Raw genomic sequence first — 22,902 nt, forward strand, 5'->3', positions numbered from 1 at the left:
AAATTGGAAATGAAGAACAAAACTGTCACTATTTACAGATGACATAAATTCTATCTATAGAAAACTTTAAAGACTATACAAAAAAAGAAAAAGAAAAGAACTAATTGAATTTAGTACAGTTGCAGGATACAAAATTAATGTAGATATGTGTTACATTTCTATACGCTAATAAACTGGCAGAAAGATCTTTAAAAAATCCCAGTTATATTGCATCACAAAGAATAAGGTATTTCTTATCTGTTCACTCATTTTTGGGTCTTAATTATGTGCATGGTATATCCCTGATCAAAGGTTACCAGTATATGAAATTTAACTGTATTTGCCTTACATTTTCTCTGCCTTCTCCTTTCCTTTGGTGTGAAAAATTTTACCAAGTAATAATGTGGTCAGTAGAGACTCAGCAAGAAAAAAAATTAAAAAGGAAGAAGATAAAGACCAAATATACTTAATCCTCAGGCAGGATACTTAAGTCCAGGATAACAGAATTAGCTCAGCACATGGTTCTAGAAGGTAACTGAATTGTGGTTTGTTGCAAAGCACTTTGGAGCTCTGCAGACCTAACTTTAAATCCTAGCTCAGCTACCTAATGACTCTGCAAACTTGGGCAAGTAAATTTTCTCTCTCTGCATCCCAAATTCTTTATTTGAAAATTATTTGTATAGGAATACCTGAGAGCTTTATAGGAAAATTTACTTGAGCAAGAGCTAAGAACTTTCAGTGGATTAAGAAAAGCAACACAAATTGCAGCTCCATTTTCTTTCTTTTATTCTTGTTCTTCAAAGTCATGAGGAAAAGTCATATTGGCTGTCTAGTCTCTAGCTCAGATATACCCAGTAAGGTACATGTGATGGCTGGTCTGGTAGAGGGGCATAGGCACTATATGTTCATGAAACAGGTTTTTATCTATGAGAAAGTACCTACCTGGGAATTTTTACTCTATAAATCCCAGACTCATTATCCACAATGCTGAGCTAAACTGACCAATCAACATTAAGTGTCATCTTGGCTTTAGGAGGGGAGAAGTGCTTTGCTTCCATCGTCTATCCAGAGTATACTTGGTCATGTGCCAGATGCTCTCTTTAAAGTTCCCCAAACCCCAATGATCCTGAACATGAGTGCATGTATTGAGCTGCCATAATCACTAATGACCAAAGGCAAATAAGAGGAAAATGAGAGCATTAAAGAAACCTGACCCAATTTTGGATCCTGGCCAGATGTTCAAGGAGTGCCAACTGCTTTCAACACAGGTCACACCTGCTTAATTAACAGTAATAAGAGCTTTTGGAAGATCACAGGGAAATTAGTTACAGATAAATGATCTAGCAATTCTGTCTCAACCAGAAAAGGGACAGGATGCTATTTAATAACATGATCACAAGTGGAATTGCAGGTTAATGACCTTGCATTTTATAGTTTAATGGGGCACACACAGTACCAGGCTAAAAGCAAATGGGTTGTCAAATACAAATGTGTAGAGTGGCATTTTATAAATAAATTATTATAGTACTAATTGCAATTAAATTGCTGTATTTTAATATGGTCTAGTAATTAAGTCATGAGTGGCTTGCTGCCTGGTCCTTGCCTGAACTGGCACCCAAAGAAAATCATTTGATTCAGCAAAAGTAGTTCTGAATAACTTTCAAACTTCTGTATAGGAGTAGAGGCATTTGGGATCCTAACTACCTAACTTAAAAAATGAGGATTGTTTCTTCCCCCCCACACCTTGGTTTTTTGATGGATATTTACAAAGGAAAATGCCACAATGAATTTGGTAAACTCAAACCCTGGAACCCTTCTTGCATCTCAAGAAATATCATAAATTGTTATTCTTCTTCTAAAATGAATTTTGCCCACTAAAGATTAGAGCCTTTCTCAGATCTAATTTCACCATCCAGAATTAGTGCTAGATGGATCCAGTACTAAAGAATTAGTACTAGAGTACCAGTAAGGAATTAGTAATGGATGGATAACACCTTTGTTAGAAACCTCACAGCAGTTGTGAGCTCTGACTGTGTGTCATGGGATTCCTTTGGATCACTTGCCCCACTCTGAACTCCCATTGCTCCTGTGTCAGCCATGTTATAGCACTGTTTTCCACATTTCAACTGTCCATTCCTTGTTCTTTCTTTTTAATATGAAATTTATTGTCAAACTGGTTTCCATACAACACCCAGTGCTCATCCCAACAGGTGCCCTCCTCAATACCCATCACCCTCCCTCCCATCCCTCCCACCCCCCATCAACCCTCAGTTTGTTCTCAGTTTTTAAGAATCTCTTACGGTTTGGTTCCCTCCCTCTCTTTTTTTTTCCTTCCCCTCCCCCATGGTCTTCTGTTAAGTTTCTCGGGATCCACGTAAGTGTGAAAACATATGGTATCTGTGTTTCTCTGTATGACTTATTTCACTTAGCATAACACTCTCCAGTTCCATCCACGTTGCTACAAAAGGCCATATTTCATTCTTTCTCATTGCCACATAGTATTCAATTGTGTATATAAATCACAATTTCTTTAACAGTGTGGAGGTTCCTCAAAAAATTAAAAATAGATCTACCCTATGATGCAGCAATAGCACTGCTAGGAATTCATCCATTCCTTGTTCTCTTTGTGTGGTTTCCTGAGAGCAGGACCATGACCAGCATTTTCCTAAATCCTGAAATATACTAAGTCCTCAAAAATATTGGTTGGTTAAATGAGGGAAAGAAGAAAGAAAAGCTAACTCACAGCTCAATACAATCACTAAAAGCCAATCTGTAATGATTATGTAAATCAATTCTTATTTTAGTGTCTTCCAACTGCAAGGGTTTCTGTAAGTACAGAGATACATAAGTTAAAACCCTGCCTTCAAATTAAGTACAGTACATTTGCTAAAAAGTATATGCACATAAACATAAAATCATTTTTTGTAGGCACAGCATTGAGAAAAACATGAGCTCTCCAATCTTCACCATGATGACATGAGTTAAGTACTATTATTGTCCCTACTTCATGTATGAGGAAACTGAGGCACAAAGAGATTATGAAACTCCCAAGTTCTCTCTCCCATAAAATGATACATCAAGAGGCACTGGGATTCTCTCTCTCCTCCACTTGCTCTCCCTCTCTCATTCTCAAAATAAATAAGGAAGGAAAGAAGGAAAGAAAGGAGGCAATGCAGGAAGGAAGGCAGAAAAGAAAGAAAGAAGGAAACAAAGAAAGAAAATGGCACAGCTTTCTTCCCAAAGCCAAGTGGCTCCAGAGCCAGAACGCTTAATTACCACAGTATTTAACTTCAAAAATACTGTAGGCTTCAAGGAGCAAAGTTTATTGGTCTTTATGCATTGGGGAAACTGAAGACACTGTCAGAGCAGAAGTCAACACTATCTTGAAGGGTGACAGGAATCAGATGGAGAAAGAAAAGTTGATGTGTGAAGAGTGAAGAAAGTCAGGACTGGGGCAAAAGTGAACAGGGTGTGGCTGGAGCAAAGGACTACGGTGGAACACATGAAAAGCAAGACTACAGAGTTAAATTGTGGAGGACTTCACTATTCATAGTGAAGAAACTTTCAGATATTCTTGACATCTGGTATTTGCAGCCGGAAACCTCTGGCCACCCAGCATGTCTATGAGTGAGATATCCTTACTAAACACCCATTGAAGCAGTAACATTTTGTTTCTCTCAAAGCCTGCCATGTGGTCTTTCAAGTAAGGTCCAAACAGCAACAGTAAATAGATAAATTCTCCCCTTTCTTTTTATACCCAGCCACACACAGTAATTTCCAGAGGGAAGACTGGCAGACACTGGAATCTGCTGGCTTTCGTCTTCATAAGGTTTCACTGGAAGTACTTCTTGATTTGCTAGTCCTTGGTATGTCAATGCCAAACTCCTATGACTGAGGCCCCAGGCCTTGGATAAGCAAGAAAGGGAAATTCTTGGGCATTCACCTCATTTATCAGTGTTATTTCCTATCTATTGTGGCCCACAAAGTTGAAAATAAAAGTTGTTTCATGAATCACTATTTTTAATTACCAAGATGTTTTACTAAATTCAGGTAGTGAGTGACAGGGATGTTTTGAGACCTACCAGTTATGAGTGAGTTCCTGCTTGAAGAAAACAAGATGGGCCCTGTCTTGATGATTATCAGTGAAGTTGCTGTCTCTGGAAGGACTGGATTTCTGTATTAGTCTATGATCAGATTCTGCCTTGATGATACAGGCTTTAATCTGATGCAATCCCAATCCTTTGTGCTCAGCCTGACTCACTGAGAACAACTCACTACTGAGCAGGCCCTGAACTTCAGGAAGCCACTGGACATATTTCACTTAGGGTCAACTTCTTGAGAAAAAATAAGGCAGGACAAGTGTTCTGTAGAGATGCTTGAAAGATGGGGTTATTTGGGAATCGTGGCTACAGGAATATTTTCGACTACTTCAAATTAATGTTACCACCAATTATACTAATTATAATAGCAAAGCTATTGTAACTATAATTATCACCATTATTTTTAGTTTAATAATCTCTAGAAGAGAACTATCGCCATTGAGACTTCTGTCATGCTTTAGAACTATTAGTGTTCTTTACTAAGCTGATTATCAGAGGACAATAAGTTTGACTTCAAAGCGATTGGAAAGTACTTGAGACGAACTTTAGGTACCTGCTACCTACGTACCTAGTGGGGTTTCCCCCTACCTATACCTCATACAGAGTTATTATTTTAACATGTAACTCCTCTTGGCTCACTCCATCACCTTAATTAAATGAGGGAAATATACCTGAGTTAGAGTGGACTGTCCACAAAATGACTATCTCTTGGCTTGGAAAGATATACAGAGAGAACTGGAGTCACAGGTTGGGAATGTGAACCAACCAGAAAACACAGAAGAGAATTGCAGATGGTGGAGTTTTAAAGTCTTGTGATTTTGAGGTTGAGGCTGCTATTACCAGCCAATATGGACACAGAATTATGAAGGAGTAAAATCTAGGAAAAAAGCAGATGAGGAAGAATAGAGCAAAAAAGAACCTACGTGCAGAGGGTCTACTGAGGCAAGACAGAAAGAGGTGAGATTAAGAGAGCATCACATAGCAAAACTGCCCTTCTGGAGATTTATTTCTTCATCATCCTGAAGTCTTGTGTTTGGCTATTGTCAGATTGTCCTGAGAGCTCTTTGTAGCCATATAATGGCCCCTCATTCTACTACCTTTATTTGAGCTTGCTGGTCTTCCTTGTCACAAAAGTAGACCTAACTTGAAGAGAAACCCTAGGTTCACTCAGTAAGCAAACTGGAGTGGAGCCAGTTTGGAGAAGTCAACTAAACACACAATTGATTTTCCTAAATTTTTACTTTATACTGGTCACTGTTATGAGAATGATCCAGAAAAGCTATAAGGAAAAGTATCCATAACACCTGGGAGATTCAGGAAGAAGCCATTTTGAATCTAGCTGCACTCAGGAAAAGACACAGTGCATCTTCCCCTCCACTTACTTACTATGTTATCCTGGGCTAGCTAGGCAACTTTTCTGAGCCTCAGTTTCTGTATCTGTGAAATGGAGATAGGAACATTCAATTTGCACAGGTTTGAGACAGACTAAATATAATATATTTATATTTAAATATATTTATATTTATATAGATTCCAATATAATTCTTGTCATGAACTGGAAAAATTTAGCCCTTTATCTTGCTGGACAATTTGTGGAGTATAGACTAGTTTCACTTTCCATATTTTCCCTTAGCTCTGTGCTCTTGCATACAATACAACTATATAGGAGTCTTGAATATGTGATATTTAGTAAATGGTAATTATCATCATGTTGTGAGTGATGGTTATCAGGAAAACAACATATATTCATTTAAAGAAGCTGAAAATAACATTTTCCCTGGAGAAAGTCATATAAATGGCAACGTAGTAGAAGTGAAAATTAAAAAATATATCTAAAGGGTTTCAGCTAGCTAGGAAAATCAATCCAGTTCAGTGAGTTGTCAAAAGAACCAATTACAGCTCATTGGTTATAACAGAAAGTGGTTTACACTTACCTATTTCAGATTAATTTTTTTTAACTTGATAACTGATCAAATTTCACCCTAAGTACCAAATCAGAAGTAGGTTGACTCGGAATATCCCAGCTTTCCAAAAGATATGCTACCATTCAAGAAACAGTTGATCTCTGTATGATGTGGAGTACATAATTCAAAATGACATGAAATGGGGGAAAAAGACTTTTCTAATTTTATGAACCTAAAGGATAAATTTTGCTGACAGATTTATGGGTTATAACCTGCTAAAGTCCTTCTGTTGGAATGTTCAAATGTTGCCTTTGAAGACAAGACAATCATTTAATCTTAAGGCCCTTCAGATGATTTTTCCTTAGGATTTGATGAACTGTAAATCTGTCTGAAAGGAACCTATTCAATTTGACTCAAAGCTACAGGTGGTAATGGTCTGAGGACCTAAGTTGTAGAAGCTCTAAGAGCGACACAGACCTTCCCGAGTTGTGCTTTACATAGAGGACAGAAATCCTGCTGTAATGAAATAGTCCAAATTAGAAATAGGATGGAGGCATTATCTGCAATTCCTGATCCCCTTAGAGGGGTCCACCTTATAAAATTGCTAAGCAACTCAAGCCTCAGAACACAGTGACAACTGCTTAGTCACCCTGTGTTCTTTGTACAATAGTCAGAAGATGTGGAAATAAAAGAACTCAGAACCATATAATTCTCATTCTCAAAGCAAGGGAATATGACAGGTAAAAACAGTGCCTTAAGAAAACACTGAAAATTGGTTAAAAAGTATCATCCAAAAGACAAGTCAGAGGAAATGCTTTTATATCCAGGGTGGGCAGATCTCAAATCTGTATTTAAAAGTTTCAGAGTTAGCAAGTTCAGTAAAAAACTTCAATTTAGTTATTGACAGTAATGGGGTGGGAAAAATATAATTTTTCAAGTTCCACTAAATAGTTACCTTAGTTTTTATTCTCTTTCCCTCTCTCTACTTCCTCTGCTTCCAACTTCTAAAAAAAAAAAAAAATGTTTAGGCCCAATAAAGAAAAACAGGAATAAGATTCCTGTGACAAAAGTCCAAAAAGGTTTAGCAAATCACTTGACACTAAATTCTCAACAAAATGTTCCTCCCTTCTTGCTCACATAGGACATCTTGGTCCTCTTTTTGAGAGGTTCTTATTGAGTGAGGTAGAAGATAAGTGACTAACTCTGTTCACCGACCTGGGCCTGAGGAGTCTGATAGAAACCTATCCCCTCCATATGAAAGGACATTATTGTCTGGGTAGTAAGGAGAAATCCCAGCTAACTCTATCTCAGGACCAGCCTTGTGTACACAGACAAAGAGTGATGCCTCCAGCTGGTTATTGTACATGTTCTGTACCAGGAAAAATGTAGTGATTATCTGGAACTAAGCAGAACTAATTTTGAACTTCATAGGGCAAAGTACTTTTTCTGAACTATATATATATACACACACACACATGCATACATATATATGTATATGTACATATATACATATATATTATATATATCTAATATATAAATATATAAAATATATAACTAAAATGGAGTGAAAATATCTAGAAGACTATGGGAAGATACTAGTGTAATGCCTGGTACTTAATACATACTTATTTAGAGGGAAAATATTAAGTTAGTAACATCTCTGTGTACAGCAATAGTCCAGGACTCTTTCCTGTATAAGAGGAGTTTTTTTGGGAAAGTGGAGAGTCCACTGATGAAGGAGCAGAAGACTGGATACATGAAAAAGAGGCAGGTATTCCCAAGTACAAACTTTGCTAAATTTTGTAGATTTACACAAGTCACCAAAAATGTAGTATTCTTTAAGAATAATAACTAAAGAAAAGTTGGCCATTTGCCATATGTTCTATTCTCTCAAATGTGTGCTGAAATGAAAATACTGCAAAATCCCCTGTAATGCTCAGAATATGGGATTCCAGGAGCTAAATGATGGATAAAAGAACTCAAAATTCCAAACTGGATAGAATAAAAATAAAAGATCCAGCCATCATTCTTGATAGGAAGAAACTAAGAAAAGGAAACAGGAAAAGACGAAACAAAACAAAACAAAACAAAACAAAACAAAACAAAACAAAACAAAACCACAAAGAAAACAAAACCATCTAATCCTAAGGGCAGTTTTCTGGCTTTTAGCTCAGTGCATCAAGGTAATCTGAATGTACTGAGAGCTATGAACGGCCTACGTATGTTTTTGTTTTCCAACACCTGTCTACAGCTCTCCAGACTATGAGACTCCAGAGATTCTACAAACACAAAAGTGAGTTAGTAGCTAGACTTCCTGACCTTGGAGTCAGACAGCCTGAGTTTGAACACCACACTGAACCCTTAGCATCACTGTGACCTGGGGAGACATTCGACTTCTTTAAGCCCCAGCTTCTTTGTCTTAGAGAAGAACAAATAATACTGCTCACCTTGTAGGAAATGAAGATTTTAATGGGATGGTGCATATTAAATCCTAAGCCAAGGGCTAGATATAGGAAAAGTATAAAATTAGAGTTCTTTTTCAACTTTAGTAGTTATATAATTTATTATTATTATAATTATTTCATCAACCTTACCTGCCTCATCAAGGAGCATGTAGAGATATAGTAAATAAGCATGTATTGGAGAATACTAAAAGAGTGCCTTTAGCATAAACCAGACTCTACCCTTATTCACCCAGCTACACCTTCGGGTTTAGTTAGGTTAATGGAACCCTGGTGCCACAAAACAAAAAAACAACATCAAGAACAACAAAATCTAATTCTGATAAAAAGACAGAGATTTGGAAAATAAGATTGAAATACTTATTTGTATCCAGAAAGATATTCCCTATTCTTTTGCCACACACACCCCCAACCCCTTGAAGGAACATCTCTAAATAAAATCCCCCTTGCAGTGGATCCAAAAAATAAACAGAAATCCTTTTCACTATCGGGGAAAAAAAAAGAAAAGATTCCAGAGTATCTAAAATTGAACATCCGGGGGTGTCTGGGTGGCTCAGTCGGTTACGCGTCAGACTTGAGCTCAGGTCACGGTCTCACAGTTCGTGGGTTCGAGCCCTGCATCAGGCTGAATGCTTGACAGCTCAGACCCTGAAGCCTGTTTCAGATTCTCTCTCCCTCTCTCTCTGCCCCTCCCCCACTCATGCTGTATCAAAAATAAACATTAAAAAAACAAAATTAAACATCCCTTTCCTAGACATGAAATAAGCCATTTCTCTAAGAATCTGTTTTTTTTTTTTTTCAGGGAGGAGTGTTATTTCAAGGTCAAAATATGGTTGATTAGAATGCATATTGCTACTGAGTTCTTCATTTCTTTATTTTTATTGGATAAGTCTAGGAGATACCCATACACATATACATTCATACACAGTAATATAAAGTTATATTGAAATTTTTTAATTCTAAACTACAAATTAGTAGGTACCTTAGTCCAATCCATATTTTCTCTTTTCTTATAATAACTTTGTACAAGCTTTGATCTAAATACTTTCTTTTGCTTGTTTTTATGTAGGATTAGTTTTGTTTTTTTTTCTCCAGAGTTTTAACAACCCTGGTTTAGGAAAGCTCTTCCAATTCCAGAGTTCCTTTTACTATTATTCTTGTTTGGTGTTTTAAAAAAGTGTGTGTGGGAGGGTGTTTTCCACAAGGTCCAGAAACAGAATCTGTTCACCTGTCTCACTGTATTCTGGACCTTTGCTTTCCTTTGTTTCTATTGTCCCTAACCTGCCCAATTTTGGATCTAAGAGTTTCCACTCTATGGGGAGCCCAGTCCTACGAGTCCTGTTGTGTTGATTTTGAGGAGGCTACAGGCCCTTTAGAACTTTCTATGGCATGCTTCTTACCCTCAATCAGTATTAGAGAGAGTGACACCCTTCCCACTTTTAGATGCTGTTCCTAAATATACCTTCTGTTCTTTCCAGTCAATACCTGTTGAATATTTTAGGCTGCTTCTAGTCTCAAATTAGTGTTAATGGCAGTTCTGATGTCTGTTCTTCACACAGACACCAGTAGATGTTTATGATTACTAGTCATATATTACGTTCATCATTAGCTCTTGTATTTTGCAGTTTATGGCATAACTTTACCACCTACTTTGGCTATAAATGTTACCTATGAGTTTTGGTTTTGCTACTTAGCTTTTCTCTCTAATATTACATGAGGATCCAGTGATATTGAAAAATGTCATTGCCAGATTTCCAGAATTCTTACCATTAAAGTCCCCACACAATCTCCTTTTTAACTAATTATTTTAATAAACTTTTTAAGTTTAGAATAGTTTTCAATTTACAGAGATTTGTAAAAATAGTTCAGAGAGTTCCCATATAAGCCTTTAAAAAACTTAATCATGACTTTGATGAGTTTGGATAATTGCAGACCATCGATACAGCTGTATACCATCCAAATCATGTGGTTTTCATCTTCCTAGCACTGTCTCTCTGGCACATTCTTCCTTCCCCTCTCACTTGCTCATTCTGATGAAACATGTTGCCATATTATAAAGTGTTCTATGGAGAGGTCCGTAAGGCCACTGACCAACAGCTCCTGAGAAATTGAATCCTGCCAAGTAGGATGTAGATCATTCTCAGTTAAGCCTTGAACTGACTGGAAAATAAACAAGGAAACAAACAAACACTAGAGCTAAAGGACCAAGCTAAGCCACACCTAGATTTCTGACCCATAGAAAATATAAGATGATAAATATTTTTGTTTTAAGCCTCTATGTCTTGGAGGAAATTTGTTATGCAGTAACAGATAACAAACACATGGAGCCAACTCTGCTAACAACTGGAGATACTATAGTAATTGCCATGGCTCCACTTTCATGGCACTTGTGCTCAGAGCTGCTGATGATTCTATAGTAATTCATGGCCCAGGGATCCCCAGTTTTCTTCTATGGATGAATCCCTGCAATTCCCCACATCACAAAAAGAAAAGAAAAGAAAAGCTAAATAAGAGGAAAGAGCATCTTCTCACCAGAAGCTTGCATTTTTCAAATAGGTTTGAGGAAAAGTTTAGACATACACTCACTGCATGTTTGACAACCTCCTCCTGGTTAATATTCATAGAAACTTGCAGGAATCCCTGTTAATACCTAGATTGGAAATCTCAGAGCCAGTACAGTAGCCATGGGGCCTGATTTGCATCCATGAATATGCAGCAGCACAAGCCCCTTGCTTTGGATTTCTGCCCTATGTCGGGTGTCAGTATTGTATGTATAGCTGTTGACTTTCCCTTCCTGAACTGAATGCCCAACTCAGGAAATAAAGTCAAAGCTGGAGAATAGCAGATAGCAGCACTTTTTCTATTTTTCTATTGCAAAAGGTCATATTGGCCTCACTAGTCCCTGAACTGTTTTCTCTTCTAAATTCTGGAAAAGTTGCTATAACTTTGCAGCTTCATCTAGCCTTAAAGTTTGAGAGATAATGAGTAAACTATTTAACCATAGTCATAGCTTTTCTAATTTGCTCAGAATCAAAAATAAAATACACAAATAAACAAAAATAAACAAATGGTGAAATATGTGATTATTTTTGAAAGATAAATCATTCCCTTCCAGAGTTTCAAGAGAGAGATCAAGATTATTTGATCATTTCAAGGAATATTATTTTCATTTAATAGTTCATTTCAAAAGATTCTTATCTACATGATATTAAGAAGATTGTCTAGGGCCCATTTGCTTTTTTGTAAGACAGACTCATTTCTTAGAAGAGAGTATCAGTCAAAATGTGTATATTGAAATCACCACTATCTTTTTCATTACCACTGTCTTCTTCCTCTTGGATTCCTTTGATGGGAATGCATAATCTTTAAAATGTAATGGGTGCCTCCTTGGGGACAGAAGTAGGACTTAGTGGCCCAGGCTGGATTTGGTGCTGACTAAGCTTCATCACCAGGAAATAAGGTATAATTTCCTCCCAGGTCCTTGCTTTCAGAGTGTCACTACCTCGGCTACTTTGCCAGCAGTCTGAAAGGTCAATTGGGCACTGTCTCAGTTCTTTGAGATGCTCAGAACTAAATTTACAGTCAATGGGACATTGCTTTAAAAATGTCAAAGGACCTTAAAAAAGACAGTGTGTCATTTGGTAAACAGGAGCATCGTTGCTGTCAGATTCAATGAAAGAAGTAAAGATTCAATCTAAAAATGATCTGAAAAAGGCAACCTACTATCTTAGAGCACTCACTGTTCACAAATATTATCTCAAATTCAGTTATCTGCCCCAGGAGTTATTTGTTATTGTGCTTATTTCACAACCAAAGACACTGAGGCTCAGAAGGGTTAAGTGACTCGCTGGGGTTATGAAGGCAGTAAGTTGAAGATTCAAAATGCAAAGCCATGTGTATTTGACTTTCATTTATGGGCTCTTTCCATCCCACTGTGGTGGTGGAACAGATGTGCATCTTGTTGTTCGCTCCATCTCTAACTGACCGTCAGCATGACCTTGAGCTGTACATTCTGTTTGGCTGGGCTCTTCTGTTATGTGAATAAATGAGTTGTTTAAAGTACAAAACTCCTGGGGTCTCTTCAAGTAATGAGATCCTCTCCCTGTGTCCCAAAAGGGTAATGTGGCCCAACAGAAGGGTGGAAACTGCAGCTGCAGTAGGGGCAGATGGAATAACCACAGAGGGAATAATTCTAGTTTTCTTTAAAAGAGCTTTTCACTCTAGAAAGAACAATGTGGAGGCTCACAAAAGTCTACTCCAAACTTGGCTGGCTTAGATTTGTCTTCAGACATGAGAAATATGCTCTGTTTTAAGTGTGTATGAGATGGGAAGGGGTGGTCTCTTTAGGCATCATGTGATTGACAGGCCCATTCCCGTAGGAGTCTATGAGACTCCAGTTCTAATCTTAGAGCTCTGATTAGCAGCATCACTTGCTTAGACAAGCAGTTCCAACATTGCTGATGCTCAATTACTTCAACTTCACATGGCAACCATGGGCATCTGTTTCCCTATGTCCTCATTTGGATCTCATAAAGTTAAATGGTAAAAATCTGATGAAAAACTGTCTTTAAAGGATAATAGGACCTGAAATATGATTACAACTAGAAAATACTTACAATATAAGAACTTAAGAAGATTTCAGTGTCATCTATTTTAATAATTTACATGTTTTCATATCAATATTCTGTGTAATTTTTAAAATGCAAACATACCCCACAGAACACATACTATAATAAATGCATCTACATTAAAAAAATTTTTAATGTTTATTTATTAGAGAGAGCAAGAGCATGAGTTAGAGAGGGGAAGAGAGAGGGAGGATCTGAAGCAGGCTCTGAGCTGTCTTTGCAAAGCCAAAATGTGGCTCAAACCCACAAATCATGAGATCATGACCTGAGCCAAAGTCAGATGCTCAACTGACTAAGCCATCCAGGCACCCCCTATATGCACCTACATTTAATAGTGTTTCTCAAATTTTGGCATGAAATAGATGGGTAAGAAACACCTAAGGAATTTATTTTAAAATCAGAACCCTGGGCCCCACTTCAGATTTTCTTAATTAGAATCGGAATTTCATGGTACAGAGTTCATAAAAAACTTCTTTTTCAACCCATTCTCCAATTGGTTATTTGGTCTCCAATCCACATTGTAATAAATGCTACACTATCTCCTACTCTACATATTGAAATTGTCAGCTATAATCAGGTATTTTTGGTATTTCCAGTTAATCTAGGCCCTTAGAGAAGCTCTGATATGTCATGTTGGAAGATCCTGCCCTTGTGTTGGAATATAGGTTTGTCAGAAGCAGATTACAGAGATGGTGGTAGTAACTGATATTCATTTAGTTTCTAGACTACCAGATAGGTAAATGTGGTAAAGAATGGTAAGCTAATCCACAGTGTTTAGGAGTTCTCTCTCTCCTCTGGTTTTCAGTAAGTGCAAAGCTATTTCTGCATCTGAAAATAAAGCTCAAAATAAATCTTAAAAAAATAAGCAAATAAAAATTTTAAAATAAAGCCTCAAGTAAGATCAATTCTCCTCCCTATCCCTACACTGATTCCTAACAATCATCACAGAGGCAAAGAATAACCTGAATGTATCTGCTCAGTTTCTAATACTTTCCCCAATGTGCTTTCATGGGCTTAACTCAGGGTAGGCACAGGAAGGGTAATGGTTCCATGTATAACAGGAGCAGCAGTCAAGCTAAGTTACTCAGGGAACCCCAATACATGGCCTGGTAAAAGCTTCTTCTTGCAGAAGTCAACCAGGATTGGCCCCATAGGTAAGAACTGAACATTTGGCTTATAATAACTATTACTGTAGTCTCCAGAATATCAGATCTCCTCTAGAAGCAATAAGGAAATACAGTTGTTAAGAACAAAGACTCTAGAATTAGACTTGCTAGAACTGATTCTCAGCCTATTTGCTACTTGGGTGACCATGTACAAGTGATCTTGATCTATATAAAAGAGACCTTGTAAATTGTAATTTGAATGATTTTAATAGGAACAGTGGTTGACAACCCTTATTGATTTGTTTAGTTAAAATAAAGTGAGATGGTGACACCTTCAAGAGTTTTAAAGAGCACATTTCTTTTTTCCAAGATTAGCTGCCTTAAACCAGAGGTTTAAATGAAAAAGTTATGGCTCCCTCATCCAATTACAGAATATCTTTATTCTAAATTTATATTTTATTCTGTTAACATATATCCAACAAAGTACATTCACTGACATGACAAGTTCCTTAAATGTGATTGGGCACTAAATGAATGACTAAAAACTTATACAGACAGAACATGCAATTTGCACCAACTCCTGTGTTAAGTAAACTAATCTAGGAAAAAAGATATCTCTTTGACATTAACTCATTAAATTTGTATCAACAATATCTATTGAGTAAATATCACCACCCATTTTTATAGGTGAGAAAATGAGGCTTAGAGAGAGAAAATAAATTCCCCAGTCATTTCCCTAATAGGTGTCAAATTGAATTTGAACATATAGTTATTTAAGTCTCATGATATGCTTTATTTCATAAACATGAGCACAGGCACATACATATCTCCAAAGTGTTGCAGTTGAGAAGAAAAAAAAGCAAACAGCTATCAAGTGCTATCTGCAGAGGGTTGATAAGGAGGTGATATCTGAATTATGTTTGGCAGTGCTAAATGATGATGCCTTCCTCTTCTCATTGTCACTAGAGCACAGCGAAGGGAAAGTTTTTTGATGATAAATGCAGGTTCTTGTTTAGCTCTGGGCACTGACATCAGCTTGTCTGCTTTCTTGATCTAGGAGGGCTGGGCATGGAGGAGGGTCCCTCATGAGGATGACATCAATGTTAAATGAGCACATCCCAATTCACCACTGCCAAATACTCACTGGAGGCATGAGTTTGGTTGTGGTATCCTCTAGTAAAGAACTTTAAAAACTCTGTACTTCAGATATTACAAATAAACATTGCATAGTAATATTTTATCTTCATTTTCACTAGATATTCAAATGATAATATCTGCTCCCTTTACATACACTTCAGTGTTTTTTTTTTCCATTGTCATCGGACCTCCATAGTTTCTAATAAGAAGCCATGCATTTTTCAAGCCATCGTGTAGGTAATGAGTCATTTTTATCTGGCATGTTTCAATATTTTCTTTATGTGTATGTTTTTCAACAGATCAACTATTATGTTTGGGTTTCACTAAGCATTTAAATTTGTAAGTTTATGTTTCTAAATTTGTGAAGTTTTCACCCATTATTGCTTCAAATTGATTTTCTTTTTCTGTCTTTCTCTCACTCTTTTCCTCCAGAATTCAAATCACATATATGTTATTCAATTGGTTATTTTTTTATAGGACTTGAGTCTTTGACTTTATATCCTTCTATGTTCTTTTGACTCTATAATTTCTATTTATCTGCATTCCAGATTTTGACTCTTTCTTTTTTCATGTCTTTTCTGAAATTAGTCTTATCCTGCATGATTTTAATTTCCTTTCTTTTTAGTTTTTTAACTCATTTTATTGTTTTTATATAGTTTCTACTTGCTAACTTTCCTTTATTCCTTATTACAAAATACTGTTTAATTTTATTGAGTATATTTATAATAAAGTGTTAAGAAATCTTTGCTCATTCCAACATCTCAATCATCTGGGGGTCACTCTCTGATTAGTGTCTTTTCTCTTGAGAAGGGGACACATTCTTCTCTTCATAAGTGGAATAATTTTGTTTTATATTCTACACATTGTGAAATGTTGTAAATGTGTTTATTCTTTTATATGCCTTTGAGTAGTGTGTGTGTGTGTGTGTGTGTGTGTGTGTGTGTGTGTGAGAATAATAGACAATAAATTGGTTGGACAGACACTCTAAATGAAATTTGGGAATCTCAAATCTCCAATTTTTTTATCTTTAGCTTCTGTGTTTTCTACACAGTTGCATGTTTCTGCATTGGAAATCTAGGCAACAGTTTTTTGTTATTTCATTTCTCTGACTCTTGTCTCCAGGATTCTCCAGTCACTTTCTAATAGCTATGAGGTAAGGTTACCCCAAACTCTTTCTCTGTTTCAGGTCAGATAAACCTTTTTTTCTTTTTTTTATTGAAGCTTTACTTTTCTCTCCATCACACCAATTGTGACATACCCTTAGGTTAAAAGACAAAAAAAAAATTAGAAAGTCACTCTATGCTGACACTTTCACTCAAGTGTTACCCTACTTTATAACCTGTCTTGTTGGGTTCACTTTCCAATATGTCTAGGTATTTTTATTAAATTTATCCAGAGTTTATAGTTGTTATCTTCAGGAGATTCAGTCCATTTGGAGCTTACTAAATCACACCAGAAAAAAAATGTTCTCAATTTTAAAAAATATATATTTTTACTTACATATTACCAGATATAAAATAATAACTCTGAGACAACTTGGCGAAATGTAAATTGTACCTGTCTTTCTCACTGGCTGAGGTAGACTTGAGAGCCCTAGATATATATATATATATATTTTTTAAATGGGCCAGATGCCATCTATAATTCCAGGGACTCAGGAATACCTAATTCTCACAGAAAGGGTATTTCATTTGTGGCAAGTGAAAATAAATGAACTTGGATTCTCAGTTGCTAAATTAAAATGTCAACTTTGAATTTAGAGTTCAAAATATCTAAAGATGATTATGATCAATGCTAACCCCAGAATTCATGGATAAGACAGCACAATTATAAATTTTAGCCTGAAGAAACAAACAACTAAGGTTTAAAAGTGCTAGACAGAAATGTCAAACGCATTCCAGGAAGCCCTTCACTCTCTCTTCCTCACCTTCCTTTAATTAATATCATAATTAAATATTTGAGTTTAAACAAACTGCTTAGAACTTTATATTGGTAATTTATTCATAAGAGTTCTTAAAATTTGAATTTATATGATAGATTTTAAAAATATATCAGTGGCTAGATATTTTTCAAAGATTTCCAAAAAGAAAAAGGCAGGGGAGAATTGTTGGTATCCAGGCATGCATTCTGTGTGCTCTTGAAAATCTCATGTTCCTCTCTTTCCGTCTAATTCCTAAGGCATTTTCTACAGCTAATAGGGATGGTCAGGGTCATCTCAAGTTCTACACCTGAAGAAAGAAACATGATATTTGGCATAATCTTGCCCAGCTATATGATGTATAAAATTAATCAAATTTAACAACATAACAAAATCCCTAGTTGCATGTTGGCACTTTTAATACCATAATAGCTGAATCCTGTTTCCAGAAGAGGCTAAAGAGAAGAGTCAGTTACACTGGAAAACCTTCCCCCAACACATATATGTCCTTCCTCTCTCCTCTCTCCCTCCCATGTAAATGCCAATATTTAGAAACCTCTTTAAGGTAGAAGTCAACCTTGCAGTAATGTCCGATTCCTGAGTAAGCACTGGTGCAGTTATTTGATTTCCAATATCTCAATTTGCACTGATTTTCACAAAACAGAACTCTAATCCTATTACTTCCCTCATCTATACAAACATGGTTAACATTTTCCCACTACCTCCAAAATCCTCAGCCAAGTCTCTTTATGATTTGCCTCCATGTTATCTTTCCAGGTTAATCTTTCTTTCTTATCATTTATAATAGCAAAACTTCATCAATTATTACACATTCATACAATGGAATATCATACCTTATTATTATTTTTTTAACGAAGAATTATTCTGTATAGTGTTTTGGAGTTATCTTTAAGATACATTGTTAACTAAAAAAATAGAATCAATAGATACGTCTATAAAAGTGGGAGAAAAGAATGTCTGCTGAAGGATACAAAATCTAATCACAATGGTTTCCTCTAGGGAAGAAAACTGGATAGCTAGAACTGGAGGTAAGTAATAGAGGCAGAATATTTGCTTTAGTACGTACCTATTGAATCCTGCAAACTATGTAAGCATTATCTTGTAAGAAAACAAATATAGTCACATTAAATATAATTTCAAAAATTAAATTTAATATGAATCATTGTCTTCTTGAGTTACCATTTTAGAACTATGTGCTCTCAGCAGGTTGTAGGAGAAGATGGATTGAATTATAAGCTCAGAGAATGCTTGTGTGGTTTTCAGCCAGCCATAGACAGAAGGGACAACAATGGTGGACAGAAGATGATAGGAGTACCTTGATGAGCTGGTAGGGGGGAAGTGCTTTCCTATAATTGAGAGGCATTAGGAAGTTACTCTACAGCCACACCCCTTTTGAATCATACTTCATGTAAAATAAGAAATAATGAAGATAAAGGCAGTGTTAACAATTAATTTAAACTATGGTTTTCAAGACAATTAGGCTTTTTTATAAAAAAAAACTATTATTTCAAATATGATTTAATTATGGTAGAATAACTAGTACAAAAGCTGTTGAGAATGTATATGTATTTAGTTATATTTGCAATAATGCCCTTTCACTAATAGGTTTTGAAGATACTTTTTAATTAATGCCTTGATCTTTGTCAATACGAGTGAAGCAAAAACACTTACATATAAAAAACACTTATTTATTTATTTAATGTTTATTTATTTTTGAGAGAGACAGAGCATGAGTGGGGGAGGATCAGAGAGAGAGGGAGGCACAGAATCAGAAGCAGGCTCCAGGCTCCGAGCTGTCGAGCTGTCCGCACAGAGCCCGACCACGTGGGGCTCGAACTCACAAACCGTGAGGTCATGACCTGAGCTGAAGTCAGACACTTAACTGACTGAGCCACCCAGGCGCCCCAAAAAACAGTTTTTTATATGTAAGGAAATGGTATGCTGTCAAGTCTAAAAAAGAAGCAATACGTTTATCTGTCTAAGCTGTGCCAAAAATTTGACAAAATTCAGATCTCAGAAAACTTAAAGGGTAGCCTCTGAATTTCACATCTGCTATCAGATCACATCAATAAATCAATTATGTCAGTGATTCAGAATATGGCTTAAGATTCACTCAAATACACCTGACTCAGATTCAAGCCAGAGAGTCATTCAAAAGGAATAATTTGACCTCTCCCTAAAAATTCTTAAATAGAAGCATGAGACTGTTACTTTGTCTCGTACAGAATCACAATTGTCACATAATATAAATGGGTTTAAGTTTAAATACTTGCCCCATAGAAGGCCAGTTATTATGGTGAGGAAAACGGATGTCACTTGGATATAAAAATCAACTAACAAAGCACATAACTTATAAAATAATAATAGGAAAAATGGTTGTGAATGCACCATGAACTGAGTTTAGGGTTTCACAGAGATTATTTTAAGAATTATTTTATCCATAACAAAATCTTCATTTTTGATAGCATAAACACCCTGAAAATCCTTGGCCTCTTCAAACTGTCTTTACTAAACACAATAAAAAAGTTCTCTACAAGGCCAACCCTCAGTTAATTTCTAGCAATGACAGAAACTCTTCATTCCCTTTTTATTTTGGAAAAAAGAAAATTATCACTATGCCCCATGAGAAGTCCAGCCTATAAATGCCTGCTTACCCTTTGGAAGATTCTACATTTTATGGAGTATATCCGAGGAGGGAAACCACTACAGGATCTCGGAGGAGAAAAAAAGGGTAACACAATGGGATTCTCCCCCCTGAATTCTTAGAGTGACAGACAGGTCTCAGTGGCTATTGCCTACAATTACCCTTTAGAAACAACTGGTCAAACTATTCAAAACAGTATACTGACCCCTAAGAATTATATGCAGTTAACCGAACCTATTTCTAGGTAATGACCTCATGTTAACAGCAAATAGCACCCACGGCCCATGTTTTTCTTATTTATGATTTTACACCTTCACAGATCAGCCCATTGGTTTTGATAAGCTTACTGGGTTTCTCTATTTTTTGCTTTTTTCATAGCCCTTAGAATGAGTCAGAGATTTTCAAGTGATAGACTCCCTCCTCTTGCATGACTCATTAAATTAATAAGCAAAGGATACTGAATCAAGATGAGAGACTGAACCCATGGATCTCAGTCATCTCTCCCAAAATCACATGCTGAAAAATAAAACTCTAAAAATACTGAAAAATAAAAATTTCTAGAAATAGAAGAAAATAAGGAGTGTTGAAGGATATACAACAAAAGAAATCAGAATAGAAAAAGGAGAAATTGCAAAGGAAAACTACTCTGGGAGTGATCAAAGGACCAAGAATTGCCAAACCCTGAGGATATTAAGTATCATAAAAGAGAAAAACTTAATGAATGAAAAACAAAATGATTCCCAAAAAGAGACAACATAGAACAAATTGTCAAGGACATTAGAATAAATAAAATCACTACCATAAAAAGAGGTTATTGGTTGCAACCAATTAAATATGATGAGATCTTTTAACACATAGTTCTTATAATAATATGAAATAAGGGAATTAATTGATAAATGTTACTAAAATTTAGAAGAAAAATATGCAAAAGCGCAAAGTAAGATTGGCTGGTATTCAAAATTTGTGTGTTAAAAGCCACCTGCAAATTAGTCTTGGAGCTGCTAAAAAGTCAAAGCAAATAATAAAATGTTAGCTACCAAAGCTACAGGTTCAAAACATAATAGAACAAACAACTGATAAGGAGAAATAGTATCAAGTCTCATAGTGGAACCCGAGAGAAAATTCTCCCATGGTTTTCATAAAAAGAAGTTGCTCGTCAATATCCCTATAATAAAAGAAATAACTGTATTCATAGGAAAGTTTGTTAGCACATCCCTTATGTCAAACAGTATTTTTCAAAATATTTATCCTCCCTCTCTAATATCCAGGAACTTTGTAATTCTTGATTTTATGATAGTTGTTTAGAGGAAGATCCCAGTGGTTTCTCTGGGAAATGTACAGTGTAACAACCCTATTTACAAGCCTCACTGGCTCTGAGGTCAGCAAGCAAACGCTCCTTTGCCCTGGGCTTCCTGTAGAACCCAATGAATTTTTGTAACTGTCACCATGGATTCCTGATCAGAGATGATACCACTGAAAAAATAGAGAGTACTTGAAGTCTCTAATAGGAATAAATGCTATTTATGTAGAAGAGAGATGATAGAAATGGAGAGATGGAGATACAAAGAGAAAGGTCAGTATTGCAGAAAATTAATCCTGGAGCACCTGCTTACCTAAGATTACTTAGACAATAGAAGGGATTGTTTTTAAACTTGTGATAGTATAAAAAATGTAACTAAGCTTATTATGATAAGTAATTTGCTATCAAATTATACATATTTTCTATGCAAATAAGAGGAAAATTAGGAAAAGAAAAAACACAAACCTGCTATGTGGTTTGAGTGTTGACAGCTTTTATAAAAAGTAAAATTAAATCATGACAATTTGATCTTACTGCTAGGGAGCTTCTGGTTAATAAAAAGAGAAAAAGTAAAAGATGTAGGCAAAATTTTTTATATTGGTTTCAGTCTCAAAAGCTGAGTTTCATAGACACCAGCTTTCCTAGTCTGCCCCCACCCCAAAGCCTTTTTGACAAGAAGATAATTCAAAATTATATATATATATATATATATATATATATTCTACATTAATTTAATCACTATATGTGGGCCTAGCTCCAGTGCATGTTGGAGGCTCAACCAAATTGTCCCTACACAAGAAAGAGGAAGTCTTGCCTGGTCTAGAGAAAATAACTAGTCTAAAAGGCTGACCTCTGGTCATTGCTAATATTTTGACTCCCCATATATGGCCAACTCAGACAAGATTTAGTCTGGCTTTGATATTCATAGAGATTTAATCTAGAAATAACAGGAGGAACTCATTAGTAACAGGGAGGAAGTATCCTGGATCTGAATAATCAGTCCATTTGCAACAAAGCATTAGTTTGTGGCTAGACTTTCAGGAAGAGAATTCACCTCTGCAGAAGGAGGGATGGTAAGGGCTACATAGCATGTCAAGGATCAGCCAAGTACACCAGGACTCAGAGCTAGACTTTGTTTTCAATAGGAAACCCAGGTCCAGGATAAAGAAACCAAAATAGGATATGGCAGGAAGACCAAACTCATATGGCAGGAAGCTGGAGTTAAGCTGGTTGATAGTCTAAAAACTAGTACACAATAAGCAAAACTAATTCCAGACTTATGGCACCAAGACTCATCCTACACCTTATAATTTGGTGTGCTGGGAAATGGCTGGTGAATGTCCTATCCTGGACAAGAATGTCTCAGGAAGTAGGTAAGGCATGATCTAGAGGTAGAAAGACCTAATAACTGCAGCTGAGAGGGGATAGTAGAGTAAGGGCTACATGTCACTTCTCTATATAGCAGATACCTAGACCATGATAAGTCTGCAAGTATTTCAGAGACAAGAAGAAGGAGAAGGAGGAGAAGGAGGAGGAGGAGGAGGAGAAATAGAGAGGAAGCCAGGGAAGCCTGGGCTTATGACACTGCTCCTGAGTGAAGGAGGAAGAAGACTAGATGGAACTGACCTAGGAAGGTCCAGCAAGATCATTTGTGAGTTCTTGAGCCAAGGTCAGCATTCAGAGGTGTCTTGGATCTCATAGAA

This window comes from Lynx rufus, unplaced genomic scaffold, assembly GCF_022079265.1.
Source record: "Lynx rufus isolate CCGP_SWC_20201006 ecotype Redwood Valley unplaced genomic scaffold, mLynRuf1.p SCAF_11, whole genome shotgun sequence".
In the NCBI taxonomy this organism is placed as follows: domain Eukaryota; kingdom Metazoa; phylum Chordata; class Mammalia; order Carnivora; family Felidae; genus Lynx; species Lynx rufus.